Source organism: Echinops telfairi, unplaced genomic scaffold (assembly GCF_000313985.2).
Source record: "Echinops telfairi isolate 266 unplaced genomic scaffold, ASM31398v2 ScPeMD7_7424;HRSCAF=8462, whole genome shotgun sequence".
In the NCBI taxonomy this organism is placed as follows: domain Eukaryota; kingdom Metazoa; phylum Chordata; class Mammalia; order Afrosoricida; family Tenrecidae; genus Echinops; species Echinops telfairi.
In genome coordinates, this window is record NW_022111324.1 from 25,278,601 (window position 1) to 25,291,652 (window position 13,052).

Here is a 13,052-nt window from a genome sequence, read left to right on the forward strand (position 1 = left end):
TATCAACAGAACCAGCAGAGTGGATTCCAACTAGGGCAGAATATGGCTCCCTCACCTGTGTAAGGTGCGGTTCACCAGCCAGCAAGGAGCCTCAGGCCCTGGTATCCGCCATTCTGCCTCCTCCTTTCCTGGATAGTGCCTTCTGGCAGAGGGGCACCCAGCTGTGCTAGCAACCCCAGCCTCTCATGCTTACTTCCACAGGGGTTGGGAGAGTTGCCTTTAAGTGGATTCCAACTAATGGGGACCCAGCTACTTTGCTGCCTGGGTATCAACCAGCTGAAGTTCATATCAAATAAGCTCATCTAAAATAAGCACCTGCGGATCTTGTTAAAATGTGGATTCTGACTCAGCCTATCAGGATTGGGAAGGCAAATTGGGATGGCAGAATGTCCCATTGGATGGAACCCTGGAAGTAAATCTCTAGGCTAGGGCTTGCCTACGATGCACCTCTGAGTAGACTTGAACCTTCAACCTTTTGGTTAGGAGCCAGGGCATTAACTAGTTGCATCATGCACCATTCAAATAGATACCACTGGTTGCCATCTAGGTGGCAAAGCCACTGGTGCGGTTGGCTGTTTGCATCCTGACAGTTTGCCCTCCTTGGTGCTTCTCATAGACGGCTAGGTTGGAAAGTTTCCCCAAACACCTGCTTGGCATAAGCGTGAACATCCAGCTGCTTCAACGCGGAAAGTAGTTGTTCCTCCTGGCCCTACTCAGCGGGCAGAAGAAGCCAATCCAAGGGCAACCTGCCAGGTGGTTGGTTTAATGATGGCACCCAGCAAGTATCCTAATATCAGGGGAGCCACACATGACTGTGACCCAGAGCCCTACTAAACAACCAGGATTGAAATGAAGGGAAGGGGAGGGGCTATTAGAATATGCACCTGTGGGTAGGCTGAAGGTCACAAACACTACACACCCATATTTCATCAGAACTTAATGACAAGCCTATCGCCTAAAGCAAGACTTGTCCTCATTTTAAGGATAAACAAACTAAGGCTCTGACAGGCTGCCTTGTTCAAGGGCATGCAGTTCATTGACAGCCAAATTAGAATTTGAACTCAAATCTGTTGGTTCCAGGCTCTCAACTCTTGGATTTTTTTTTTTTGCTTCAGGTCAGTGAAAGTGAGACTTTATTGAGGGCCCAGGGCCATTGGGCTCAGGAGAACACCAGCAGGAGGCGGGAGAGCCGGTAGACAGGGGCCCTGATTTGACCTTCTTCTTGGGACGCGGGTTGTGGGTGTGGCCCCACTTGTTCTTGCGGCAGTTAACTGCACGGGGGTGAAGGCGAGCATAGCACTTGCGGCAGATCATCTTGTCGCAGTTGTACTTCTGGGCCAGCAGGCGCAGGGACAGCTCGAGGATACCACTATACAGGCACAGCACCAAGTGCAGGTGGACCCTTTCTGGATGTTGTAGTCCAAGAGAGTGTGGCCATCCTCCAACTGTTTACCAGCAAAAATCAGAGGCTGCTGGTCCGGGGGAATGCCCTCCTTGTCTTGGATTTTAGCTTTCACATTCTCAGTGGTGTCGCTGGGCTCAGCCTCAAGGGTGATGGTCTTGCCTGTCAGGGGCTTCACAAGATCTGCATCTTTGCGTTAGCCACTCGGGCCACCTTGTTGAAGAGAAAGAGGGCCCAGCTCTTGAATTCTTTGGGATTGCAAGAAAGGACTTCATGATGAGGTCTCATCTACCTGTCTGACCTCTTAACCTGACAGTTCATAATCCCACTCCCTCTTCCTGTAAACTCCAATGGCACTCAGCTACTCCTGCTTCTCCCCTCAAGTCCTGATCCTCAGGGTCTTGGTCTATGATGTTTTCTGTATATAAATTGTCCCTTGCTTCCTATGGTAGGATGGATTACCTTCGTATGTAACTCCCATCAAATGACTGTATGGGACAATGCAACTAAGGTGGTTGTGCCCCACTAAGGGCATTGAATTCATAGCGACCTTATATACAACAGAATGTAACACCTCCCGGTCCTGCCCATCCTCACAATTCTTACCTTTGAGCCCATTGTCGCAGCCACTGTGTCCATCCCACTTGTTGAGGCTCTTCCTCTTCGTCACTGTCCCTCTACTTCACCCAGCACGACGGCCTTCTCCAGGGACTGGTCTCTCCAGATCACATGTGCAAAGGACGTAAGATGACGTCTTGCTATCCTTGCCTCCAGGGAGCATCCTGGCTGTGCTTTTTCGGAGACAGACGTGGAGACAGAAGTTCGTCCTGCTGTCGGTGCACAGTAAGTGCACGCAGTGCCCTTTGCCAGCACCGCCATTCAAATGCATCCCCTTTTCTTTGGTCTTCCTTAGTCATGTCCACCTTCCACATGTATGTGAAGTGACTGAAAATACCCCGGCTTGGGGCAAACACTACTTAAGCCCCACACTAGCGGGCTTGCTTTCTAACGTGGTAAAGAGATCTTGTGCAGTAGACTGACGCAATGCAACGCAACGCTTGACTCTTGACTGCGGCGTCCATGGTCACTGACGTCTTGCGGGAAGTGAGGAGGACTGGAAGCACTTGTTAGGGGAGGGCCATGCAAATAAGGGGGATGACACCCTCACAAGGGGGTGAGTCAGCTTTGCTACCCCACTAGGCTCAAAGGGAGCTAGGCTGGAGGGTGGAAACCAGGGGACCTCACTAGCACCAAGAAGAAGACACGATAGTGGCACTCATTTTGGGGACCCAGGCTCCCTGCACTGAGACCATTTTAGAACCAGGAGGCAGAGAGAACAAGCCGCAACACCAGGTACAGCACAAGATGGCCAGAAGTCTGGTCAGAGAGACAGCAAGAACAGAACCAGACCAGTGCAAGATGGCACAGTGAGCTTCCGGCCCAGAGGCTGAGGTGGCTGCCATGCCTATGCCAATGCACAGAGCAAGAGAGCAGAGCACTTTCAAGCAGGAGGCTGGCTGGTGGATGGGGCGCCCAGGCACTTATTAGCAGAGCTAAAGAGCTTTGGGACGGTTGCCTGAAGAGGGCAGAGGCCAAAGGACCGAGAGAGCAGGAGCCAAGGGTCAGAGAGAAGAGGGCCTGCAGGAACCACTGAGAACAGGTTGTGCTGATGGAAGAACTGTATCCTGAGCAATCCTGATCTAGAACTGTAGCCTGATACTTCCCTAATGAACCCCACAACTGTGATAATGGTCTGTTCTACATGACCACTACAAAGGATGATTCAACCGAGCAGAGAAATAATGTGCTGTGACAGGGACAGCAGGTGTCAGAATTGGCGAAAAGGTTAGAGGGTAGACGTTTGTCTAACGTCAGCCTCATGGGAACCAGCCTGGGGCTAATGTTAATCTTCGTCTCCTTTGACAGTACCATACCATCTTTGCTTTCACCTAGGGTACTTCCACTCATCCTTTAAGCTTCGGATGAAATCCTACCCTGTAAAGCCTTCCTAAATCCCGGGGTTAGCAGGCATTAGCATTAGCAGCCATCAGCAGCATTCTTATTAGTATCCATTACCATTTATTGACTAATTATTACGTTGAACACTGCGCTAAAGGAGCCCCAATGGTACAATGGCCAAGGGCTCAGATTCTGAAGTTAAAATCCAGTCAGAAGCTCTGCCATCGAAAGATGCAGAAATCTGCTTAGGTAAAGATGACAGGTTAGGAAGCCATTTAGGGCAATGCTACTGTCATTCCGTCACGGGTTTGGAATATTTCGGAATTGACTGGCCTGTACCTCACAAGGGCAACAAGCACTAGGGAAAATCCATTGACTCATCACGACAGCACGGCTGGCCGCACAGCTGTGTGCATTTTCATTGCCCCCTCCCTAGCTCCCTAGCTGCTAAAGGACACAAGAGAGAACTGTTCTTTGAAGAAACCCAGAACTCCATGAAGCTATCTTCGTGGGGCAAGGGAGAGAGAGCTGTTTTCTGGTGCCAACAAAGCTCATTCACTCTGAAGAGGTGCAATAAACGATGCCCGCTGCGGGCAGGGACTCCCCCCACTGTGCCTGCCTTTTCACCCTGCTGCTCCTTCCTTGAGAGCCCCTGTTCCTGAAGCACAATGACGAGCGGACGGATGCAAGATCTGGTGACGGGCCAACGGCTAAGTGTGACCCTGACATTGAAAGAGATCTCCTAGTGGAGAAAAGTCTCTCCTCACCTCCACACAAATCTTAATGAGAAAAAAATGAATCTGCCTCCCAAACAAGTCTACCGCTCCCCATGAGCAAATCCAGTGCCTGCATTACCACAGGAATAGGAGACAGGAGTCTTTGCACTCGTCAGAACTCCTTTAGGGATAAGGGGGGAATACAAACGATGGCAAAGCTTCGAGACAACGTAGAGCAGCACGTTTAGAGTCTGCGTTGGGCCTCAGGCAGAGTGCTAGGCACCGTATGGACTAGCTCATTTAAAGCATCCAAAGCCCTATTTCACACACATAGAAACTTGTGATAGGAAAGCTAGGCATCTTTCCCAGGACCACCCAGAGAGCAAACGAGAGAGCTTGGATTTGAACCAGGCCTGTCCTGAGCAGTGTTCCTTCTTCATCCTGGGGGCAGCTGGACATTCTGCAGCTGCTCTCTGTTTATTCTCAATGGACTCAGAGCCCCACTGGGAGAAACGAGAAAGATGATCATCCTCAATCCCAAGAGCCAGCTTCCAATCTTACCTGTTGACAATCTCTGCTGTCTCTTCCCTGGCTCCACCCAGCCTCCTCCTGAATGATGATCTGTTTCTATGAATGAGAGCACCTGTTTCTCCAAGCCTTAAAGTTATCTTTGATTCTTTCTCCTCCTCATTTCTCCCCACATCTGGTCATTTATCACGTTGCACACAGATCCCCGGATACGCACACTCAATTCTGGACCTTCTTGTCTCTCACCGGGACTATTAATGCCCTCTGGTGTGAAGGCCGCATGCTTTTTTGTCTTTAATTCCTCTGTAGTCTCTGACACTAAAATAAACACCCTGAAGCCAAATCTGACCTTCACCTTCAGTGGCTTTCAAAGCCAAAAGAATAGCGATGGGTTCCAGATTCACCTGACTAGTACTTCCTCCTGGTGTAGGGCTTATGTGTTGGGTTGCTAACTGAGAGGTCAGCAGTTCACAGCCACGAGCCGCTCACTGGGAGAAAGGTGAGGCTTGATACTCCTGCAAAGAGTTACAGTCTCAGAAGCCCACAGGGGCAGTTCTCCCCTGCCCTATAGGGTCGCTGAGTCCAAACTGACTGGATGGTAGTGAGTTTGTTTCGGTTTTGTATCCGTCTTCCATCGACAGTGTCTTGTCCCACTATTTCTAGCCAAATACCTCTGGGTTGCTGCTCTTACTGCTCTCTGCCAGAGCAACCTTCCACTGCCATTCTTCCCCATGTTATCCCCTTTTGTAGTCCCTCAGGAGCCCTGATGACACCATGTAGTGTGTCATGTAGTGGCTATGTACTGCGCTGCTTAAGGTCAGCAGTTCAAACCACCAGCCACTCCTTGGAAAAAAGATGGAGCTTTCTACTCCCATAAAGAGTTACAGTCTCAGAAACTCACAGGGCAGTTCTACTCTGTCCTATAAGGTCGTTATGAGTCAGCATCAACTCAAGGGCAGTGAGAGTTTTGTTGTTTATTTTTGTAATCCCAGGTTAAGTGGTCTGCTACTAACGGAAAGTTCTAACCTATCCACGGACATCTCAGTAAAAACACTTAGTGATCAACTTCTAAAAGACCAGTCATTGAAAGTGAAGCACACTTTACTCTAGAATACATGGGCGACCATGAGTTGGAATCACTCGGCAGGAGTAAGTTTGCTTGCTCTCTGTGATAGAGCAAAGCAGTCGATACATTCAAAGCAAAACAAAACAACCCTCTCCTAAGACCAGGCTCAGATGCTACCTTTTCTTGGAAGCTTTCCTTGATCCTCCCAGTTGTGAAAGTGACTCTTGCCTCCTACAAACAATGATCACACTTTCTTTGTACCTTTTCCCCTGACGTTTTCTCACTTTCTCCTGCGAGTGTCCTTTCCTTACTGTCTAGCATGGATGCCGCTTTACAATCTGTAAAATGAGGAGAATAATAGGCCCTCCCTCGTAAGGTTGTTGAGAAGATTGCTATTGGACAGCCTGTTCTTCAAGCCAAGAAAGTTCATGGAACACTTTGCGGGGGTGGGACCATGCAAATCGAACGTATGGAACGCCAACAAGGGTATTGGTCAGTTCTGCAATCTCAGTGGGCTTAAAAAGAAAGTCCGTCTCAGAGCCGAAAGGGGTCCTCGTTACCATCAAGAAAGAAGAACCCGAAATGGAATATGTCCTATGGATCTAGGACCCCTACACTAAGAATCTCCTAGACCCAGTAGACAAAGAGAGTTGTATCACCAGAGAAGGCACAAGGTGGTGAGAAGTTGTGTCAATTGCGGCAACAAAATAGCATTATTGGCACTAGGAGATTGGTGGGAGCCAATGAGGCGGGCTTCCTGGCCACAGGGTGAGGTGGCTGCAATAGAGTAGAAGCACCTTCAGGCAAGAGACTTCCTGCAGGAGTGGAGTGAATCTGGACACTTAATGGAGAAGTTAAAGAGCTTTGTAACACTTGACCTAGCCGACAATGGACAGGAGGAGAACCAAGAGACAGCCAAGCCTAGAGGATTCTTTCTGGGGTGTGTGTGTATGTGCTGGGAACCTGTCCCCAGAGAGCCAAGAGGAGTCCTGCATGGCTAAGAGGAGATGAGAGACGTTCTTTGAATAGCAAGAACTTTTTTTGAGAATGAAGTTCTAATTAAAGGAAAATACCTTGAATAATTTTAAAGGCTTCTGCTCAAGTACCAAAAATGTTGAGACTAATCATGCATTTCAGTGTAGAAAGATTCCAAGAGATATTCCATCCAACTACTTTACAACTATATTTATCATCCATTAGTCTAATACCCAAATTGGTCATGAATAATATTACAAAGGATTCTGCATGGTCTGGGTGGGAGGCCCAGGTGGTGGGAGGGGCAGGGTTGACATCATGAGTTACTGTCCTGGGGAGCAAGAACTATAGCGATGGTATAGAGAGCGGTCTGATGTTCTCTGACTTCACAAGAGGGAAGGATAACCAAACTTATCAACCTAAGGCTGATTCCTATGAGGCAGAGATTAGACATACCTCCACCTGCCAACCTTCTACCAATTCTGATCCCAACTGTCCATCCCATGGCATGTTCTACTTCTCTGCTGGATCCCACAACTCACTGTAACGGTCACACAGTAGTCAGACAACCCTAACTATTATGGGATCTATTAGGGAAGTTAACAGATTACAATTTAGGCTTAGAAATGCTCAGGATACAGTTTTTCGGTTTAGACAGCATCTTCTCAGCTATAGCTGCAGGCAGACCTCTCTCTGGTCCTTAGTCCCTGGCACTGCTCAGGCAACGTTACAAAGAGCATTTACTGCCGCCAATAAATGCTGAAAAGGCATGCTTTTCTATGATCAATCTCAGCCCAAAGAGATTCAGCTCTAGCTCTGTGGATCAGCAAACTCAGCTCCCCCAACTAAGTGCCTGGAGGCATTCTATTCCAAAAGCAAGCTTCCTGCAGGAAGGCACTCCACTTGACTTGCTCCATGGCCCAGGCAGTCCGGTGAGTTGTCTTGCGTCTGGCTCTTGGTTCTGCTGCTGCCACTCTTCCGCGGTCACAGCTCTGGCTTCTGGATGAAGGAAGCTCTGGATGAAGGAAGTTCCTAATGCCTGACCCTTTAAAACAGTTCCTCATGTTGTGGTGCTCCCCCAAACATAAAATTATTTTCGTTGCTACTTCATAACTAATTTTGCTACTGTTTGAAAGGGGTCGCAACCCACGGGTTGAGAACCGCTGGTTTCTGGGACTAGAAAGCCCCGTCTTTCTCCTACAGAGCAGCGGGCCGTTTCAAGTTGCTCACCTTCTGGACCGCAGCCCACGACACCGCCAGGGCTCCTGAGAAGGGCAGACTTATACAAGAAATGGAAAGCAGCTAAGTTTTAGTATGTTGATGTGAGGCTTAACATACATGACCCATGATGGAGATCTTGGGTCTGTATGGTCAGGCTAACAGCATGTACTTTGAAAAGCATCCCCGAGAGAATTCCTGATAGAAGATAGAGACCGAGCCTGCATGGAAAATGCCGCACTCCCTTAGTTTTCCAACATGGGTGGTTTAATCGCACCTCTTTTCAATCCAGCCCAAAGGATAGTTAAAACAATGGCAATCCACCAAAGAGATCCTTCAGAGGGTTTCAGTCCCTCAAAATAAGAAGCAATTTCGAGTTGTTATTTTGGGTTCTGTGTCAGTGCACGTGTGTGTATGGGAGTGCACACAAGGGGCAGCAGTGAGAAAGCTGGGACTGCTGTGTGAGTTACTGTTGGTTATTTGTGTCAAATCAGGGCCTGTCTGTGGAGCTCTCCTGTGTACAAGGAGCTGTTTCAAACACAGACAATACGAGCATCACAAAGATATTTATGTTCTTTGCACCTAAGACCTTTGGCAATGTGAGTATATGGGAGCCGGGGCGGGGGAAGAAAGAGAGATGGAGGAAAGGAAAGAAGGAGTGTGGGAGGGAAACAGAAACAGATGAAGGGGAAGAAATGAGTGAGGAACTGCATGGCACACAGCGGAGTGTTGGGAGGTTTGCTGGAACAAAGCGTCTCGTGCAGCACAGGTCTGATCAGGGCATTTCAGGCAGACTCCCTTTGCTTGAAACAAACAAACAAGGCTCCTTTCCTCCCTTGATTGTGCCACTCGTTCCGATGAAGAAGGGAAGTCTTGTTTCCTGAGTCTTGGGCTCTGGTGAGATCTTGATGTGTCGCTTAGCCCCTCGGCCTTTCCAGTCCCGATCTTTTCATGAACCAGGAAGCAGAGCTCTGCCTTGAAATGGCATGCTCACCGGAAGGCCAGAAACTCAATCCTTCTGAAACCACTGAGGTTTCTCTTCGCACAATGCTTCCCAGCTGCTGGAGGTCCGCCGTGCCTCCTGAGAACCCCGCATGTGTCAGGGGAGCCCACCGTGCTCCCACCGGATTGCAGGGGCTGACTTCTCAAAGTAGATCCCTAGCCTGTCTTCGAAGTGGCCTCTGGGCAAGCTTGAACCTCCAATGTGTTGTCTAGCAGTGGAGTCTGTGGACCCGTTGCACCAATACCACCTCACCCTAGCAGGGCACGGTGCAGCGGGTTAGGTCTTGGCTCAGACAAAAGCACCCCAGGGTGAAGTCAAAGGCGGGCACGGTGCCCCAGGCTGCCCCAGGCGCCTGTGTTACAAAGGCAGGTTGTGAGAGCATCCGCTGTGACCCCTGCCAGGTGCTCCTGACCCACAGGATGGGGTTCACTGGCTTCGTGATCTACACCGTGCTGGGCCCTGGTTTCTGGTGTCTAGAAGGAACCCAAATGAATGTTGTCATGTGGATTATGTGTTCCCTAAAGGACGGCGCAGGCTGGTTTGTGACTGAATCATCCGTTTCATAACACGATTCTGCCTTGCTAAAAGGTGCAGCCTGTCCCCAGGCTCCAGCTGACATTGGAGGCCCCAGTGCTTGGACTGGCAGAGTGTGGTCTGAGGCTCCAGAGCTCGGCTCTTTCCCAGACTTGGCTCTTTCCCAGACTTCCCTCGGAACCTGCCTTCCCAGACCATGATCGCTCATATGCACACACATATCCATTCATTCAACCACTATCTCTTGGATGCTCACGGTGCACCAGCCCTGTGCTAGACACAGCGGCTAGAAAGGTGTACAAGATGCACACAGTCACTGCCCCCATGGGGCTCACCTTTCAATGGGGAAAGCTGGGTGATGAGAGAGTGGGGCTCTCCTCCTTCTCCCGCTCTCACACGCCAAGCAAGGACCACCAGGGGTCACTATTCTCAGGTCCCCCTTTGAGTCTGGGGCGGAGGTGAAGGAGGAGGATGGTGGTTGAAGACTAACTGGAGAGACGTCTACTCAAGGCTGTCCAGCAAGCTGGAGGTCTTAGAGATAGAGGGAAGAGGGAGAGAGGCTGCAGGAAGACAGAGGGAAGTAGTGGACCCTCCTTCATGAACAGCAATATTTTATTACCGTGATTTTGCCATTCAAAGCATGAAAGTCTTCTCTGTCAGAAATACATATGTGCGACTTTCAAAGGCTAGTGCTAATTTGTCAAACGTCACTTTGGTTATTAGGCTTGATCACAATTCAGCTCCTAGAATATACCCAAGTGAACAATTTTACATCTAAATAAGACCCTTGGGAGTGGAGTAGAAGGAATCTTTATGAACACATTAAAACAGAAGCACCTACAGAAGAAATACAAGGGAAAATAGCCAGTTTCCACTGGAACGGCTGCTCCCTGGTGAGGCCTGGTATATTAACTGGTATTGATGATTTGGGGTGGGGGTGGGTGGGTGGGGAGCAGGGCTGGTGTTCGAAGGTCAGACATTCCTTATTCCTGACCTAAGGCAAGATTCTGTGATGGAATGCTATTGCTGTATTTGCTGACATAATTCTGAAACAGAGGATCTTCCCTCCAAAGATGATTTTGAATGTGATAAACTCATAGTTCAGATTCCAGCTACACCATCCAGTTTCTTTGTGAACTTGGAGTCCAGGTCCCTAATCTCTCTGAGCTTCAGTTTACCCATCTGTAAAAGAGGCACTTACACCTGCTCCCAGGACTGTTTGTGAAGCTGAAAAGAAATGGATTGCTTCCTTCTGTAAGGATTACACCTCAAGCTAGAGAAAACCCAAACGCTTCCATCCGAAATCTTCAACTGGACCAATTGGTAGCAACACGATAAATGGAGAAAAGACTGAAGTTGTCCAGAATTTCATCTTGCTGGGATCCACAATGCAATGCAAGTGGAAGCAGCAGTCAAGAGGGAAGCGATGCACTGCATTGGGCAAATTCTGCTGAACAAGACCTCTTTAAAGTGTTGAAAAGCAGGGATGTTCTTTTGAGGACTGAGGTGCCCCTGACGCAAGCATGGTATTTTCAATCACCTCCTTTGCTTGTGAAAGTTGGACATTGAATAAGGAAACCCAAAGAAGAGCCAATGCATCTGAATTATGATGCTGGTGAAGAATATTGAAACTATCCTGGCCAAAAGGATGAACAAGTCTGTCTTGGAAGAAGTTCAGCAAGAATGCTCTTTAGAAGCTAGGCTGGTAAGGCTTTGTCTCAAGCACGTTGGACACGTTGTCAAGGGACACTAGTCCCTGGAGAAGAACGTCCTGCTGGGTAAAACAGAAGGGCATCAGAAAGATAGATCACTCTCAGCAAGAACGACTGACACAGCGGTTGCCACAATGGGCTGAAACACAAGCACAATTGTGAGGGGAGCGCGGGACTGGACAGCATTTGTTCACAATGGTCCTAGCATTGTTTCCAGTAACAGCAGGGTCCCTCGCGGTGCGCAGCCTGCAGCAGATCTTCCAGATTAGGAAGAAGGGCTTAGTGATCTCCTTCCAAAAATTAACCGAAAAACAAACCAACAAATGCCCCCCTCGTGGATCACAATAGAACACTGATTCACAAGGAATCAATGGATAGAGATGAAGAGCCGGCGAGGGGAAGGAGACCCTTAGTGATATGGTTTGGCACCATGACTACCATAAGACTCCACCCTGCCAGTGACTGGGAGGATGACAGGCTGGGAAGTATGCTGCACTGTCGTACATAAGGTCGTCAGGACTTCTCATCAGCTTGAAGGCAGCTATCCATGCATCCCCAGGTAGCAGCAGCGATTGTGGGACTCCCACTGTAGATACAGACCATCCACTGCCAACTTCCTCAGGCCCGCTGGAGCCTCAGACACTTATTCTTTCTTATTTTTTTTAGACACTTATTCTAAGTGTCTCACTTCTAGTGTGCTAACAGCCCACTTTGTGACATTATTTGAAGATTATATGAAACGGCCTGTGAATCTCGAATAGGAGGAGCCTCACAAAGTGGGAATTATAGTAGGGTGGTCATAAAGATTGATCATGACATGGCTTATATGTGTAATTTCAATGCCTGGTAAGTGCAAAATAAATGTTAACCAACATAAGAAAAGAACCATTCCCTTCTTGAATGGAAACATCACGTAATTAAAACAAAACTTAATGGTGTGGCCTAAATGAAATGCTCCTGGGTTGGGAGTAGAGGGGTTATATGAATACGGTAATCAGTCAATGATGGAAGAAGAGGGAGAGTGTGTGTTCCCGCGGGACAGATCGGCAAGTGCTAACATGAACACGTTCCATGCATGTAGGCCAATGGAAAACAGTAGGATTTAGAATTCAAGTCCTGGATGGTGCCAGCTAAGTCTTAGACGGTGCACGTAAAATGTCCTTGCTCACCAGATGATCTACATGGTGCCTAGCAACCCCTCTACCAACTGCTGTGAAAGGGACCACCTTAGACGATCCTGGATAGAGTGGGAGGAAACGTAGGACAACTCAGAATCATAAAGACCAGGCTTACTGACCAGATACAGACTGGTGGAAACCCCAAGAGAATGGCTCTTCGCAATCCTTCATGCCTGGAACGGAGTTCACCCTTTGGTTTAATTTCCAGCCAAACAATAGACAAGTTTATAAGGGCGTCAAAAATACTAGACTAAGAAGAGCAGGCGGTTAAGATCAAAAGGGCAGGATTTAGCCAAGGACTATGTTTAGAAGGGTTAAGGAAGAACAGCAAATATGAAACTCAGAGACGCAGTGGGACAAGTGACACTACCTGGTGGCGATGGCCATCAACTAGATGGAGCAAAGTGTCTTGGAATGGTTGAATGGAAAACGGATCTGCTCAGTAAACCTTTACCCAAGTCACAAAAAACAGTTAACCAATAAAATGTCATTGCTTGTGTCAGTCATAAATACTTAACAACATTGCTTTTCTGGGTTTGTTTTTATCATGTGACATTCAATACACATGAAACTGATTTCACCACATGAACTCATCATGTAATTTTAATCATTTTCTCACATTTCAAAAACGGGGCCCTCAGCATATATTGCTAGTGGCCTTGGGAACCGAAACACGGCTCCTCTATGGTCTCCAGGGGGGTCCACCCACATGCAGATACGTCCACCTGCCAGCCCCCGGCGTGAAGACCCCATGCCACATC

The 13,052-nt window shown here is 48.5% G+C and overlaps 1 protein-coding gene and 1 pseudogene across 1 annotated transcript in view; both read right to left on the reverse strand.

Annotated features, from left to right (window-relative positions):
* The window catches only part of NMNAT2 (nicotinamide nucleotide adenylyltransferase 2), a 199,658-nt gene that overhangs the window by 106,100 nt on the left and 80,506 nt on the right, over positions 1 to 13,052 (reverse strand). The window lies entirely within an intron of this gene.
* On the reverse strand, positions 1,117 to 9,727 carry LOC105978981 (annotated as a pseudogene).